At 45.5% G+C, this 15,567-nt stretch overlaps 1 protein-coding gene and 1 non-coding gene across 8 annotated transcripts in view; one reads left to right on the plus strand and one right to left on the minus strand.

Annotated features, from left to right (window-relative positions):
- The window catches only part of grip1 (glutamate receptor interacting protein 1), a 451,333-nt gene that overhangs the window by 345,555 nt on the left and 90,211 nt on the right, over positions 1-15,567 (minus strand). The gene's annotated exons all lie outside the window — the stretch shown is intronic.
- On the plus strand, positions 14,609-14,683 carry trnap-ugg. The gene has a single exon. It is a non-coding gene; the product is annotated as a tRNA-Pro (tRNA).

Here is a 15,567-nt window from a genome sequence, read left to right on the forward strand (position 1 = left end):
TGCCGTGATTCGTTTTTTGTTGTTGTTCACTCTGCTCAAACAATAGCGTGGTATGTTGTCACTGTAATAGCTACTGTAAATTGGACAGTGCAGTTAAGATTAACAAGAATTTAAGCTTTCTGCCCATGTAAGACATGTCTATGTCCTGGAAAGTTTGCTGTTACTTACAACAGTCATGCTAATCACATTAGCGCACGTTAGCTCAACCGTCCCGTATACGGGACACCGATCCCGTAGAGGTTGATTAAAGTTCCTGTGCTTGTTAAAGGGGCAGCACTTCCCTGACACTAATAACTAGACTTGAGTTCATCGTTGTGCTGAGATGTGTCGTTTATTAAGAAGGCACCTTGCTCTCATAGAAGATGATCAATAGATGAAATCAGGCAGAGTGGAGATTTTACATTTATAACTACAGTTCTTCTGAGTGGAGTCTTGCAGCTGTGGCTGCAAAGGCCAAAGATTCTAATCAACCAACAACCGAAACTAGGTGATTGGCTTGTTTTCTAGACAAGCGTTTCATATAGAGGTTTTGTTGCAGGCAGCCCTGTTCTAGCCTCAGGGGAAATATACAACAGGGCACAAATCAAATCATTGCTATAAAAAGGGCCACAACACCATTTGTCATCAACAAGTACACCAAATGAGATACAGTCTATCATGTGGCAGTTACTAAATGCACAGTTGGACATCCAATAAATGTCTCGGTATCAGAAAACAGTGATTTGCCGAACTCTGGGCCCAGTCCAGTGGGAACCACAAAGGACTGGCTTCTGTTATTGGCTCGGAGCACCTTTACATCCAGCCAATGGCAGTCAATCGCCAGATTCTGTAGAGAATGTATTGGTAAGGAGATGGATGGGACACCACTATGTTACCTTCAGGAACCTCCTTAGTAAGATACAACCAGATATATTGTACTGTAGGATACTGTAGTACAGGGTTCTTCAATTCCGGTCCTGGAGGGCCGAAACACCTCTGTTTTTCCATCCTCTCCTTCTAATCAGGGGCTAATTCAGACCTGGGACATCAGGTGAGTGCAATTAACTACCAGGTAGAAATAAAAAACAGAAGTGTTTCGGGCCCTCCAGGACCGGAATTGAAGAACCCTGCTGTGTAGTACATCATACTATACAGAGAGGGAGGTAGATCAATGGATGATGGTCATCACCAGCCGTCAGCTGCCAGCTACTTTAGAGAGGGAGGAAAGTAGAGGTAGGTCTGGTAGAGATAGAGGGGAGGTAGATGAACCTACCTCCTCATCTGACAGCTAACAGTCCCTGACCTCTAACCTACCTCCTCATCTGACAGCTAACAGTCCCTGACCTCTAACCTACCTCCTCATCTGACAGCTAACAGTCCCTGACCTCTAACCTACCTCCTCATCTGACAGCTAACAGTCCCTGACCTCTAACCTCCTCATCTGACAGCTAACAGTCCCTGACCTCTAACCTACCTCCTCATCTGACAGCTACCAGTCCCTGACCTCTAACCTACCTCCTCATCTGACAGCTACCAGTCCCTGACCTCTAACCTACCTCCTCATCTGACAGCTACCAGTCCCTGACCTCTAACCTACCTCCTCATCTGACAGCTAACAGTCCCTGACCTCTAACCTACCTCCTCATCTGACAGCTAACAGTCCCTGACCTCTAACCTACCTCCTCATCTGACAGCTAACAGTCCCTGACCTCTACCCTACCTCCTCATCTGACAGCTAACAGTCCCTGACCTCTAACCTACCTCCTCATCTGACAGCTAACAGTCCCTGACCTCTAACCTACCTCCTCATCTGACAGCTAACAGACCCTGACCTCTAACCTACCTCCTCATCTGACAGCTAACAGTCCCTGACCTCTAACCTCCCTCCTCATCTGACAGCTAACAGTCCCTGACCTCTAACCTACCTCCTCATCTGACAGCTAACAGTCCCTGACCTCTAACCTACCTCCTCATCTGACTGCTAACAGTCCCTGACCTCTAACCTACCTCCTCATCTGACAGCTACCAGTCCCTGACCTCTAACCTACCTCCTCATCTGACAGCTAACAGTCCCTGACCTCTAACCTACCTCCTCATCTGACAGCTAACAGTCCCTGACCTCTAACCTACCTCCTCATCTGACAGCTAACAGTCCTGACCTCTAACCTACCTCCTCATCTGACAGCTAACAGACCCTGACCTCTAACCTCTCTCATCTGACAGCTAACAGTCCCTGACCTCTAACCTACCTCCTCATCTGACAGCTAACAGTCCCTGACCTCTAACCTACCTCCTCATCTGACAGCTAACAGTCCCTGACCTCTAACCTACCTCCTCATCTGACAGCTAACAGACCCTGACCTCTAACCTACCTCCTCATCTGACAGCTAACAGTCCCTGACCTCTAACCTACCTCCTCATCTGACAGCTAACAGTCCCTGACCTCTAACCTCCTCATCTGACAGCTAACAGTCCCTGACCTCTAACCTACCTCCTCATCTGACAGCTAACAGTCCCTGACCTCTAACCTCCTCATCTGACTGCTAACAGTCCCTGACCTCTAACCTCCCTCCTCATCTGACAGCTAACAGTCCCTGACCTCTAACCTACCTCCTCATCTGACAGCTAACAGTCCCTGACCTCTAACCTCCTCATCTGACAGCTAACAGTCCCTGACCTCTAACCTACCTCCTCATCTGACAGCTAACAGTCCCTGACCTCTAACCTACCTCCTCATCTGACAGCTAACAGTCCCTGACCTCTAACCTACCTCCTCATCTGACAGCTAACAGTCCCTGACCTCTAACCTACCTCCTCATCTGACAGCTAACAGTCCCTGACCTCTAACCTACCTCCTCATCTGACAGCTAACAGTCCCTGACCTCTAACCTACCTCCTCATCTGACAGCTAACAGTCCCTGACCTCTAACCTACTCCTCATCTGACAGCTAACAGTCCCTGACCTCTAACCTCCTCATCTGACAGCTACAGTCCCTGACCTCTAACCTACCTCCTCATCTGACAGCTAACAGTCCCTGACCTCTAACCTCCTCCTCATCTGACAGCTAACAGTCCCTGACCTCTAACCTACCTCCTCATCTGACAGCTAACAGTCCCTGACCTCTAACCTACCTCCTCATCTGACAGCTAACAGTCCCTGACCTCTAACCTACCTCCTCATCTGACAGCTAACAGTCCCTGACCTCTAACCTACCTCCTCATCTGACAGCTAACAGTCCCTGACCTCTAACCTACCTACCTCATCTGACAGCTAATAGACCCTGACCTCTAACCTCCCTCATCTGACAGCTAACAGTCCCTGACCTCTAACCTACCTCCTCATCTGACAGCTAACAGTCCCTGACCTCTAACCTCCTCATCTGACAGCTAACAGTCCCTGACCTCTAACCTCCTCATCTGACAGCTACCAGTCCCTGACCTCTAACCTACCTCCTCATCTGACTGCTAACAGACCCTGACCTCTAACCTACCTCCTCATCTGACAGCTAACAGTCCCTGACCTCTAACCTACCTCCTCATCTGACAGCTAACAGTCCCTGACCTCTAACCTCCTCATCTGACAGCTAACAGTCCCTGACCTCTAACCTACCTCCTCATCTGACAGCTAACAGACCCTGACCTCTAACCTACCTCCTCATCTGACAGCTAACAGTCCCTGACCTCTAACCTACCTCCTCATCTGACAGCTAACAGACCCTGACCTCTAACCTACCTCCTCATCTGACAGCTAACAGTCCCTGACCTCTAACCTACCTCCTCATCTGACAGCTAACAGTCCCTGACCTCTAACCTACCTCCTCTGACAGCTAACAGTCCCTGACCTCTAACCTACCTCCTCATCTGACAGCTAACAGTCCCTGACCTCTAACCTACCTCCTCATCTGACAGCTAACAGTCCCTGACCTCTAACCTCTGCTCATCTTACCCAGGTTAAGGCTTTTAAGGTGACCGTGTTACCGCCATACCGGCAGTCACGAGTCATGACCGCAGTCAGATTCCTGGTGACCGTTGAGTCACGGTAACTAGGCTTCTCAAAACCGCGCTCTGATGCTGCTGCTGGTCATTAGTAGCCTACCAAACTTGCTAACTGCCTGGTACTCAGCACTCTATTGTCCCTCTAATCACTCTGACATCAATGCAAATGCTTTCGAAAATCTAAACTAATTTCGCACATACATTATTCAGTATATGTAAAGACAATATTAAATAGAGAATAGTCGGATGGATAAGAATATTATGACTTGTGAATGATGGCCAGCGTGTACAGCCTAACCCTAGCCCATAGGCCTGTATGTTTTGAGAAGGTTTGTATCACAACTAAAGTGGCCAAATAACTCCAAACGTAACCTACAGGCCCAAGACCCCTGGAACAGAGATGGAGAGCCCATAGCCTACAGGTCCAAGACCCTTGGGACAGGGATGGAGAGCCCATAGCCTACAGGCCCAAGACCCGTGGAACAGGGTTGGAGAGCCCATAGCCTACAGGCCCAAGACCCCTGGAACAGGGATGGAGAGCCCATAGCCTATAGGCCCAAGACCCCTGGAACAGGGATGGAGAGCCCATAGCCTACAGGCCCAAGACCCCTGGAACAGGGATGGAGAGCCCATAGCCTACAGGCCCAAGACCCCTGGAACAGGGATGGAGAGCCCATAGCCTACAGGCCCAAGACCCCTGGAACAGGGATGGAGAGCCCATAACCTACAGGCCCAAGACCCCTGGAACAGGGATGGAGAGCCCATAGCCTACAGGCCCAAGACCCCTGGAACAGGGTTGGAGAGCCCATAGCCTACAGGCCCAAGACCCCTGGAACAGGGTTGGAGAGCCCATAGCCTACAGGCCCAAGACCCCTGGAACAGGGTTGGAGAGCCCATAGCCTACAGGCCCAAGACCCCTGGAACAGGGTTGGAGAGCCCATAGCCTACAGGCCCAAGACCCCTGGAACAGGGTTGGAGAGCCCATAGCCTACAGGCCCAAGACCCCTGGAACAGGGATGGAGAGCCCATAGCCTACAGGCCCAAGACCCCTGGAACAGGGATGGAGAGCCCATAGCCTACAGGCCCAAGACCCCTGGAACAGGGATGGAGAGCCCATAGCCTACAGAGCCTAGTGAAACATGTCATTGCACAATCGCGTGTGAAAACAGAGTTTTGACCGGACACTATTTTAAAAGAGGATCCAAGCTTTGTCGTGCTGCTATATTTATTGCTCAATTCTTAAATAACCTGGCATATTAAAAACGTAACAGCACGTAACCCCATTTGCTATGCCAGTGCAGGCTACGGATGAGATGTTTTGTTTTTGTGGACCATTCTAAATAAATAAACATTATTTTTCCACATTTTGTTGTCTTACAGCCTGAATTTAAAATTGATTACATTGGTGTTTTGTGTCACTGGTCTACAAACATTACCCCATAATGTAAAAGTCGAATTATGTTTTTTGAAATGTTTACAATTAATTACAAATGAAAAGCTGAAATGTCTTAAGTCAATAAGTATTCAACCCCTTCGTTACGGCAAGCATAAATAAGTTCTGAAGTAAAGATTTGCTTAACAAGTCATATAATATTATTATTGCACACTCTGTGAATGTGTGTTTAATAGTGTTTAACATGATTATTGAATGACTACCTAATTTATGTACCCCACACATACAATTATCTGTAAGGTCCCTCAGTCGAGCAGTGAATTTCAAACAGATTCAACCACAAAGACCAGGGAGATTTTCCAATGCCTCGCAAAGAAGGGCACCTATTGGTAGATTGGTTAAAAAAAACAATAAAACAGACATCCCTTTGAGCATGGTGAGGTTATTAATTACACTTTGGATGGTGTATCAATTCACCCAGTCACTACAAAGATACAGGCGTCCTTCTTAATTCAGTTGCCGGAGAGGAAGGAAACTGCTCAGGGATTTCACCATGAGGCCAACAGTTAAAGAGTTTAATGGCTGTGATATGAGATAACTGAGGATGGATCAACAATATTTTAGTTACTCCACAAAACTAACCCAAATGACAGAGTGAAAAGAAGGAAGCCTGTACAGAATAAAAATATTCCAAAACATGCATCCTGTTTGCAATAAAGCACAAAAAATAAAACCGCAAAAAATGTGGCAAAGGAATTAACTTTTATGTCCTGAATACAAACTGTTCTGTTTGGAACACATCACTGAATACCACTCTTCGTATTTTCAAGCATGGTGGTGGCTGCATCATGTTATGGGGATGCTTGTCATCGGGCAACGACTAGGGAGATTTTTAGGATAAAAAGAAACGGAATAGAGCTAAGCACAGGCAAAATCTTAGAGGAAAATCTGGTTCAGTCTGCATTCCGCCAGACACTGGGAGACAAATTCACCTTTCAGCAGGACAACAACCTAAAACACAAGGCCAGATATACACTGGAGTTGCTAACCAACACGACATTGAATGTTCCTGAGTGGCCTAATTACAGTTTTGACTTAACATTTTACTGCAGTGTGCTAAATCAGGGTCACACAGAGTGATTCTTGGTACTCTTAAACAAATCTACTTTGAAACAAAAGTATACACCTCACACACATGGTTATGGGCTTACAAAAAAGAAGACACCTGTACCATGTCAGATATAGAGTTGAAATGTATTCAATTTTGAGTTTGCATCCCAATATTCCACTTTATATACATCACAGAAGACGTAAACACCGGATTTTCGTCGTAATTTTTAATGGATTTATTACTATTAATTAATTATGAAATTATGACAAATATTAATAACATTCCACCCATGAGGCCAAAGAGGGCGCCTTTGGTCACTGACTGCAGGAAAGGGCTACATCGGCTTGAAAATCTATGTCAAGACTTTAAAATGGTTGTCAAGCAATGATCAACAACCATCTTGACAGAGCTTGAAGAATATTAAAAAGAATAATGTGAAAATATTGTACAACCCAGGTGTGCAAAGCTCTTAGAGACTTACCCAGAAAGACTTACAGTGGTAATCGCTGCCAATAGTGATTCTAACATGTATTGACTCGGGGTGTGAATACTTATGTAAATGTGATATTTCTGTATTTAATTTTAAATAGATTAGCAAAAAACATAATTTTTTTAAACAAAAAAATAACTTTGTCATTATGGCGTATTGTGTGTAGCTGGGTGAGAAAAATAATATATTTAATCCATTTTGAATTCAGGCTGTAACACAACAAAAATGTACAATAAGTCAAGGGATATGAACACTTTCTGAAGGCACTTTATATGTAAATAATATGCCATTTAGCAGACGCTTTTATCCAAAGCGACTTACAGTCATGTGCGGATACATTTTTACGTATGGGTGGTCCCGGGGATCGAACCCACTACCCTGGCGTTACAAGCGCCATGCTCTACCAATTACAGAGGACCACATAAGTCAAGGGGTATGAATGCTTTCTGAAGGCACTTTATATGTAAAGACCAGATTAAATTGAGAATAGTCTGATGGGTGAGAATATTAAGTGCTTGTTAAATTGTGAATGAGAGACTGATGAAGTGTGTGCAGCCTGCATAAGAAACAGAGCAGAGCTCATGACTTTCATGAGACTTTATTCAAATCATCATTAGAGTTGCATCATGCAGCCTGAGAATGTATTAGAAATTAAAACATGTAGGCTAACTTTTGTACCACAACTAAAGTTGCATAAATAACTCTAAATTAAGCATACAGTGCATTTGGAAAGTATTCAGACCCCTTGACTTTTTCCACATTTTGTTACGTTACAGCCTTATTCTGAAATGGATTCAATAAAAATGTTCCTCATCAATCTACACACAACACCCCATAATGACAAAGCGAAAACAGGTTTTTAGAAATGTTTGCAAATGTATTAAAAATAAAAAACAGAAATACCTTATTTACATAAGTATTCAGACCATTTGCTATGAAACTTGATATTGACCTCAGGTGCATCCTGTTTCCATTGATCATCCTTGAGATGTTTCTACAACTTGATTGGAGTCCACCTGTGGGAAATTCAATTGATTGTACATGATTTGGAAAGACACACACCTGTCTATATAAGGTCCCACAGTTGACAGTTCATGTCAGAGCAAAAACCAAGCCATGAGGTCGAAGGAATTGTCTGTAGAGCTCCGAGACAGGATTGTGTCGAGGCACAGATCTGGGGAAGGGTACCAAAGAATTTCTGCAGCATTGAAGGTCCCCAAGAACACAGTGGCCTCCATCATTCTTAAATGGAAGAAGTTTGGAACCACCAAGACTCTTCCTAGAGCTGGCCGCCCGGCCAAACTGAACAATCGGGGGAGAAGGGCCTTGGTCAGGGAGGTGACCAAGAACCCGATGGTCACTATAACAAAGCTCCAGAGTTCCTCTGTGGAGATGAGAGAATCTTCTAGAAGGACAACCATCTTTGCAGCACTCCAACAATCAGGCCTTTATGGTAGCGTGACCAGACGGAAGCCACTCCTCAGTAAAAGGCACATGACAGCCCGCTTGGAGTTTGTCAAAAGGCACCTAAAGACTCTCAGACCATGAGAAACAAGATTCTCTGGTCTGATGAAACCAAGATTGAACTCTTTGGCCTGAGTGCCAAGCGTCACATCTGGAGGAAACCTGGCACCATCCCTACAGTGAAGCATTGTGGTGGCAGCATCGTGCTGTGGGGATGTTTTTCAGCGGCAGGGACTGGAAGACTAGTCAGGATCGAGGCAAAGATGAACGGAGCAAAGTACATAGAGATCCTTGATGAAAACCTGCTCCAGAGCGCTCAGGACCTCAGACTGGGGCGAAGGTTCACCTTCCAACAGAACAACGACCTTCGGGACAAGTCTCTGAATGTCCTTGAGTGGCCCAGACAGAGCCCGGATTTGAACCCGATATAACATCTCTGGAGAGACCTGAAAATAGCTGTGCAGCAACGCTCCCCATCCAACCTGACAGAGCTTGAGAGGATCTGCAGAGAAGAATGGGAGAAACTCCCCAAATACAGGTGTGCCAAGCTTGTAGCGTCATACCCAAGAAGACTTGAGGCTGTAATCGCTGCCAAAGGTGCTTCAACAAAGTACTGAGTAAAGGGTCTGAATACTTATGTAAATGTGATATTTTCGTTTTTATTTGTAATTAATTAGCCAAACTTTGTTTTTGCTTTGTCATTATGGGGTATTGTGTGTATATTGATGAGGGGGAAAAAACAATTAAATCCATTTTAGAATAAGGCTGTAACGTAACAAAATGTGGAAAAAGTCAAGGGGTCTGAATACTTTTCCCGAATGCACTGTATCACCGGCTGACAAAATGTCATGACCGGCACTGCCCTAACCTCAGTCCCTGACCTCTAACCTCTGCTCATCTTCCCCAGGTCACTGTGGATAACATTCTGTGTGTTCTACACGGAACACGTCTCACTGTGGATAACATTCTGTGTGTTCTACACGGAACACGTCTCTTTGATCTAGTCTGTACCAGCCTCTCAGGTCAGGAACTAACCTCTTCATGTATGTCCTCAGGTGGAGCCTGCCTTCAAATGTCAAAGAGTCAGAAAAAATGGCAGACTACCTTCTCCCTCCTCCCCTAGTCAAGACCCGTCTGGTCTCTTGCAGAGCTGGGAGCCATTAACCTTCTGAGTTTGTATAAACCAGAGGAAGAGGTAGAGACGATCTTCTCAGACCAGCAGTTCTTAACAAGGAACAAGTACTACCAGGTGATGGAGTATCCTGTTGAGAGGGGGGAGGCAGAGAGAGAGTCTGTGCGTGTGTATGTGTGTGTGTCTAACCCCAGTACAGTGAGTGATTGATGAAGATGGGATTTCACCGTGTCTTCTCCGAGTTGGCGTAGTCAAGGTACACTCTCTCTCCCCCTCCACTACAGAACACCCTTGACTGACAGGTCTGAATAAAGACGGGTTCAGGCTTCACACAGAATATAAAACTACTGGACTAGAGAGAGAAAACTGTCCACTAGCTTCAGATAAGCCCCAAGGACCTGCAGGAGTAGTCTCAGTCCCAGGTGGCATCCTATACCCTACATAGTGCACTACCTTTGAGCAAGGCCCATAGGGCTGCGGTCAAAAGTAGTGCACTATGTAGGGAATAGGGTGCCATTTGGGACGCACCCTCTACAGTAGGAGTCTTTCAGTTCAGGGTGCTGGAGTTTTCAGGTCAGTAGCGGAGAATCTGTATTTGACAAGTCTATCCCGTCCTATGGCCAGACTACATCAAATAAGAGCCAAGGAGTTTTGATTGACTCTGACAGGTGGACCAATACATCTCTTCACTTTGACCTCTAAAAGCAGCCCTCCAAAATAACACTGGGTTCTGATCTTGGACAAAGATTTGTTTGTGGAACTAACACCTGCAACAGAGATAGTCTTACTCCCCCCCCCCAAAAAAAACATCTTGAAACATACCGAGCCCTAAACTCAGACTACATTGTGATTCACAATAACATCTGGCAGCTCCGCCCCGTTGGGAGTTGATAAGCTAGTCCTTATATATGCACAGAACACAAAAGGGGATTTAGTCACAGTGTTCTCCTTCTACGGCGTTTGGAGCTGCATGCCAGACCTCCTCTCCTCTGGTCTGATCACTGAAAAACTGGCTGGCAGGAAGTCCTGTATGGGTCTAGCGGGCCATGGGCACCAATTCTAACTTTTACCATTGGCCCACAAGGGGTCCGTCCCACATGACTCCCTATGGTCAAAAGTAGTGCACTATAAATGGAACAGGGTGACATTTGGAAAAGTAGCCAAGCTCACTTTGACAGTCAGTACAGACAGAGAGGATTTCTCAACAAAAAAAATTTTGTTGAACTGGTGGTGCCTTGAGCTGAATATGACCTTCAAGCTTCGACACTGTAGGAAGAAATGTCATCCTTTCCTGTGCTCTCTTTTTGGAATTACTGAACTCTCTCCTCTGCCAGAACTTGCCTCCAAAATGTGACCCGTTCCAGGAAGCTAGGCATATGTCACACGTCACTACTTCACAGGAGAGGCATTTGAAAGTAAAACAATTTTAAAAAATCAAAATTCGTTTTTTGGCAGAAATGCCTTCTGGAACATGTGAACTTTTTATGTGTCTTAATAACAAACTTGTATGCCATCTGTAAATACGAATAAAATTGATAAATTAACGAGCCTTGTTGGTTTAGCCACGGAAAAAGACAGGAACCTTCCCGCTAGCCATGATTGGCTGAGATTATGGATGGGCTGGACATGCCGAGAGATGAGTTCGGATTGGTCTGCCATGTAGCATGTTTCTGTCTATAACATGAGCTGCTCAGTATGTGTACATAATCCTTTTTTACTGCGGCTTTTTTTGAAAGATATCATGAAGAACTCCAAAAGTGTTGCTACTGCTCTCCACTTTCCGGAGGACGACCGTGCCACGCTGACTCTCTCTCTGACTCTGAAAAGGAATCAGATGATGAGGAAGTCCCTGATTTAGGTAAAAACATTTCCATTGAACCAGACATTGTAGATCTTCTGATGACAGTGATGGGCGAAGAAACTGTGATAAATAGTGTTATTGTCAAGGAAGAAGTTGACCGAGTTTTGAAATCAGTGGAATGCCCGGTGGAAGCAGAGTATGATTGCAAATGCGGTGAGAGTCGAAAAGTACCCAAACATTCAAGGACCATTTTCTCAAAAGTGGGGTTACAAGTTTATCAACTTTCAAATCAGAATTACTGTTCAACTGCAGTGTATGATATACCATTGTCTAGCTCTGAGTCTCTACTTTTATCCAATGTAAAAAAATAAATAAAAAAACCATGTCAAATGTTGCTACATAGGACCGAATCAAGGTGGTGGGTCACACATGTCATTCAGACAGAACAATGCATTGCAAAGATTAAGACTTTTCATAGCACACCTTCTAGGGTTGCACTTTTTCCCTGTCTTGACATGTTTCCCTCTGAGGAATCTGCTGGGGTTGCATTGTTAGCTCTAAAACGTACAGGAGCTAGGTACAGACTGTGGCAGGTCGTGACTAAGCTAATTGATGAAACTAACGGTAATATCTGTTGATGTATTACATCTGAAGCCAGTCAAACACCAACAGATGGTAGCTAGATCTGTTATATAGAAGCATAAATGCATTAGGGTTAAAGTCAAATTGACAAAATCCACAACACACTCCCTCTACCATCTATAAACATTATACCCTGATGACAACTGGGGGAGGATGGTGCAGACTGATGACGCCCTGGGTCGTGGGACAGCTGGGGAAGGATGGTGCAGACTGATGACGCCCTGGGTCGTGAGACAGCTGGGGAAGGATGGTGCAGACTGATGACGCCCTGGGTCGTGAGAATCAAACACGTTTTTCCGATAGCAGCCATGGATTACTGACAAACACACGCACACTCAGCAATGACTTAATGAATGGTTAACCCATTGACCTGGTGGAGAGATATTGACAGGAGAATCTCAACCATCACTCAGACCCATCAGTTTAAGGGATATGACCTACACTCTTAGAAAGAAAGGTGCTAAGTAGAACCATACAGGGTTCTTCGGTTTGTTCCCATAGGGGAACCCTTTTTGGTGCTGGTAGAACCCTTTGCAGAGGGTTCTTCAAAGAACCCCCTGTCTATGGTTCTACCTAGAACCCTTTATGAAGGGGGTATGAAGGGTTCTACCAAGAACATATATCTTCAGGCCTTTCTCTGAGTACCTAGTTATACCCTAACACAGCGGTGTTAGATATCTCCTGGTTTACAGGCCACATCAGGCCTGCAAATCACATTATTCTGGCTTGCAAAGTGATGTGTAATTCCTATTGGAATCCAGCCCGAGTTAGGATATCCAACAAGCGGAATTGTTAATCACCCGCAACCTGCATTTAGAATGACTGCCAGGGCAGGGCAACATTTAATACTGAGAACTACCTCAATCATCTAAATTGGAACAGCCATCTCAGTAACAGGTGCAATAAATCCAACTACTAACAGATTGGATTAGAAAAATATGTTATTTATCTTTGTGTAGCGTAACATTTATCAACCAGTCAATGTACACGTAAAACACATATATTACAGTAAAACAAACATTTCTGAAAATCTCCCTGCAATAGAGCATGCTGGGAAATATTATATATGGTGTTGTGTAGAACCCTTCTTGCCTTCCAAAGAATCATCAAAGAACCCTTTCTTTCAAAAAATGGTTCTTAGGATGTTAAAGGTTCTAGGTAGAACCATTTGCCTTACAAAAAAACCCTTGTCTTCTTAAAGGGGTTCTTCTGATCAAAACGGTTCTTGGTAGAACCCTATCCCTCCGTAAAGAACCCTTTTGGAATCCTTTTTTCTAAGAGTGTATACATGTGCATGTAACCGTACCGGAGACGTCTCTACAGTGTTGTGTGAATTCTTTCCAAACTCCAACAAACTAACTGCTCCTCCCCTGGCAAAACAAATCTCCATTTGTTTTGCACCAACCTCCCAGCCTTGTATTGACAAAGTGCTTGAATGCACGCCAGGGAGGTTGTTTTTTTAAGTGGAAATAATGCATTCTGAATTTCAAAGGAAAGATGTTGTGCGTTTGCAGAAATAATAATAATACATTCAAATTCACAGGTAATGGTGGTCAGCACTTTTCCCCCCTTACAAATCACTGCAGCATTACAGAGTTGGAATGAAACCAAACACTGGTACACTGAAATAGGAGGAGCAGCTTGAGGAAACCAAGGCTGTGTCCCAAACAGAACTCTATTTCCTTGGTCTAAAGTAGTGCACAATAAAGGGAATAGGGTTCCATTTGGGACGCGGACTAATTCCACCCTTGCCAGAGACCGTCCACGTCAGTCCTTCTTCCCAGATCACATCCTCTACGTCTCTCTTCCCTTCTCCTCTCCTCTCCTCTCTCCCTCTCCTCTCCTTCTCCCTCTCCTCTCCTCTCTTCTCCTCTAATCCCCACTCCACTCCACTCCTTTACTCTCCCCTCCTCTCCTTCTCCCTCTCCTCTCCCTCTCCCTCTCCCTCTCCTCTCCTCTCCTCTCCTCTCCTCTCCTCTCCCTCTCCTCTCCTCTCCTCTCCTCTCCTCTCCTCTCCTCTCCTCTCCTCTCCTCTCCTCTCCTCTCCTCTCCTCTCCTCTCCTCTCCCCTCCTCTCCTCTCCAACATGTTGAAAGCCTCATTGATCACTTCACTCATCTCTTTCCAGGATGTGTCTACTGTAATCAATGTGCTTATTGTGTTTCCAAGGCTCTAATTGAGTCTCTTTGTCAGGTAATCACACATAATTGCCAGGCGAAGCGCCACTCCAACCACTCTCCTCACCGCTGGGCCGTATACCTGTTGCATCAAGCACTTCTTTGTGGGAGAACAAATGGACGCCATCAAGAGGGATGTTTATGATGTCTACGACAGTACTCCCACCTGCATGGATCACTATTCTATTCTATCAGCACAATGTAGTATGGATGGATGAATGGATGGATGGGTGAATGGATGGATGGATGGATGGGTGAATGGATGGATGGATGGATGGATGGATGGATGGATGGATGGATGGATGGATGGATGGATGGATGGATGGATGGATGGATGGATGGATGGGTGAATGGATGGATGGATGGATGGATGGATGGATGGATGGATGGATGGGTGAATGGATGGATGGATGGATGGATGTAGTCCCCTGTAGCTCAGTTGGTAGAGCATGGCGCTTGGAACGCCAGGGTTGTGGGTTCGTTTCCCACGGGGGGCCAGTATGAAAATGTATGCACTAACTGTAAGTCGCTCTGGATAAGAGCGTCTGCTAAATGACTAAAATGTACTGGATGGATGGGTACAGCTGTGCTCTGCAGTATGGTGTAGTTTGTGTATTGAGATTTCCATCTGCAGAGGACTGCCTGTCTCTCTCTGCCATAGTACAATCACTAAATGTTACACACTTCCCTTACAACCTTGATCACTCTCTTGCCCTCTTCACCCAGCCCCTCTCTCTCCCTCATCTCTCCATCCCTTTCTCTTCCAACCGCCTCTCTCTCTCTCTCTCTCTCTCTCTCTTTCTCGCATCTCTCTCCTCGTCTTGACAGTAAGGCCAATTAGCTGGTTGTCTGTGTGTGTGTAAAACCCCTGCAGTACCTAGCTCATTGTTATTCATAGCCAGTGCAAATGGCACCCTATTCCCTATGCCCATAGGCCTCTGGTGAAAAGTAGTGCACTACATAGGGAACAGGGTGCCATTTGGGACGTGTACTATAATACCTCCAGCTCTGTTCCCTAACAGCCCAGGGGGAGGTCATCACACACCAGGACTGTCTGTTCCCCGTTTCCAGGGGCTTGCAGCTTTCTACATACTTTGGTGGGTTTAAAGGGAGATAGAGAGCGAGGGGGGAGGGGAGAGGGGAGGGGAGGAGAGGGAAAGAGGCAGAGAGAGAAAGTGTGAGAGAGAGAGAGAGAATGTCTTTATTCTTTTGGAACTTCTGAGTGTAATGTGTATTGTTTATTTCTGGCCAGAGAGAGCAGGGGTTTTAGGAGTGTTACTTGGTAATGGTCCCCTCAGTGACATCCAGGTTGCATCTCAGGGCTCGCTTGAAAAACAGACGTCAATCTCAATGTGACTTAGTGGCAGTACATCCAGGTTGCAT

Source organism: Coregonus clupeaformis, chromosome 4, assembly GCF_020615455.1.
Source record: "Coregonus clupeaformis isolate EN_2021a chromosome 4, ASM2061545v1, whole genome shotgun sequence".
In the NCBI taxonomy this organism is placed as follows: Eukaryota; Metazoa; Chordata; class Actinopteri; order Salmoniformes; family Salmonidae; genus Coregonus; species Coregonus clupeaformis.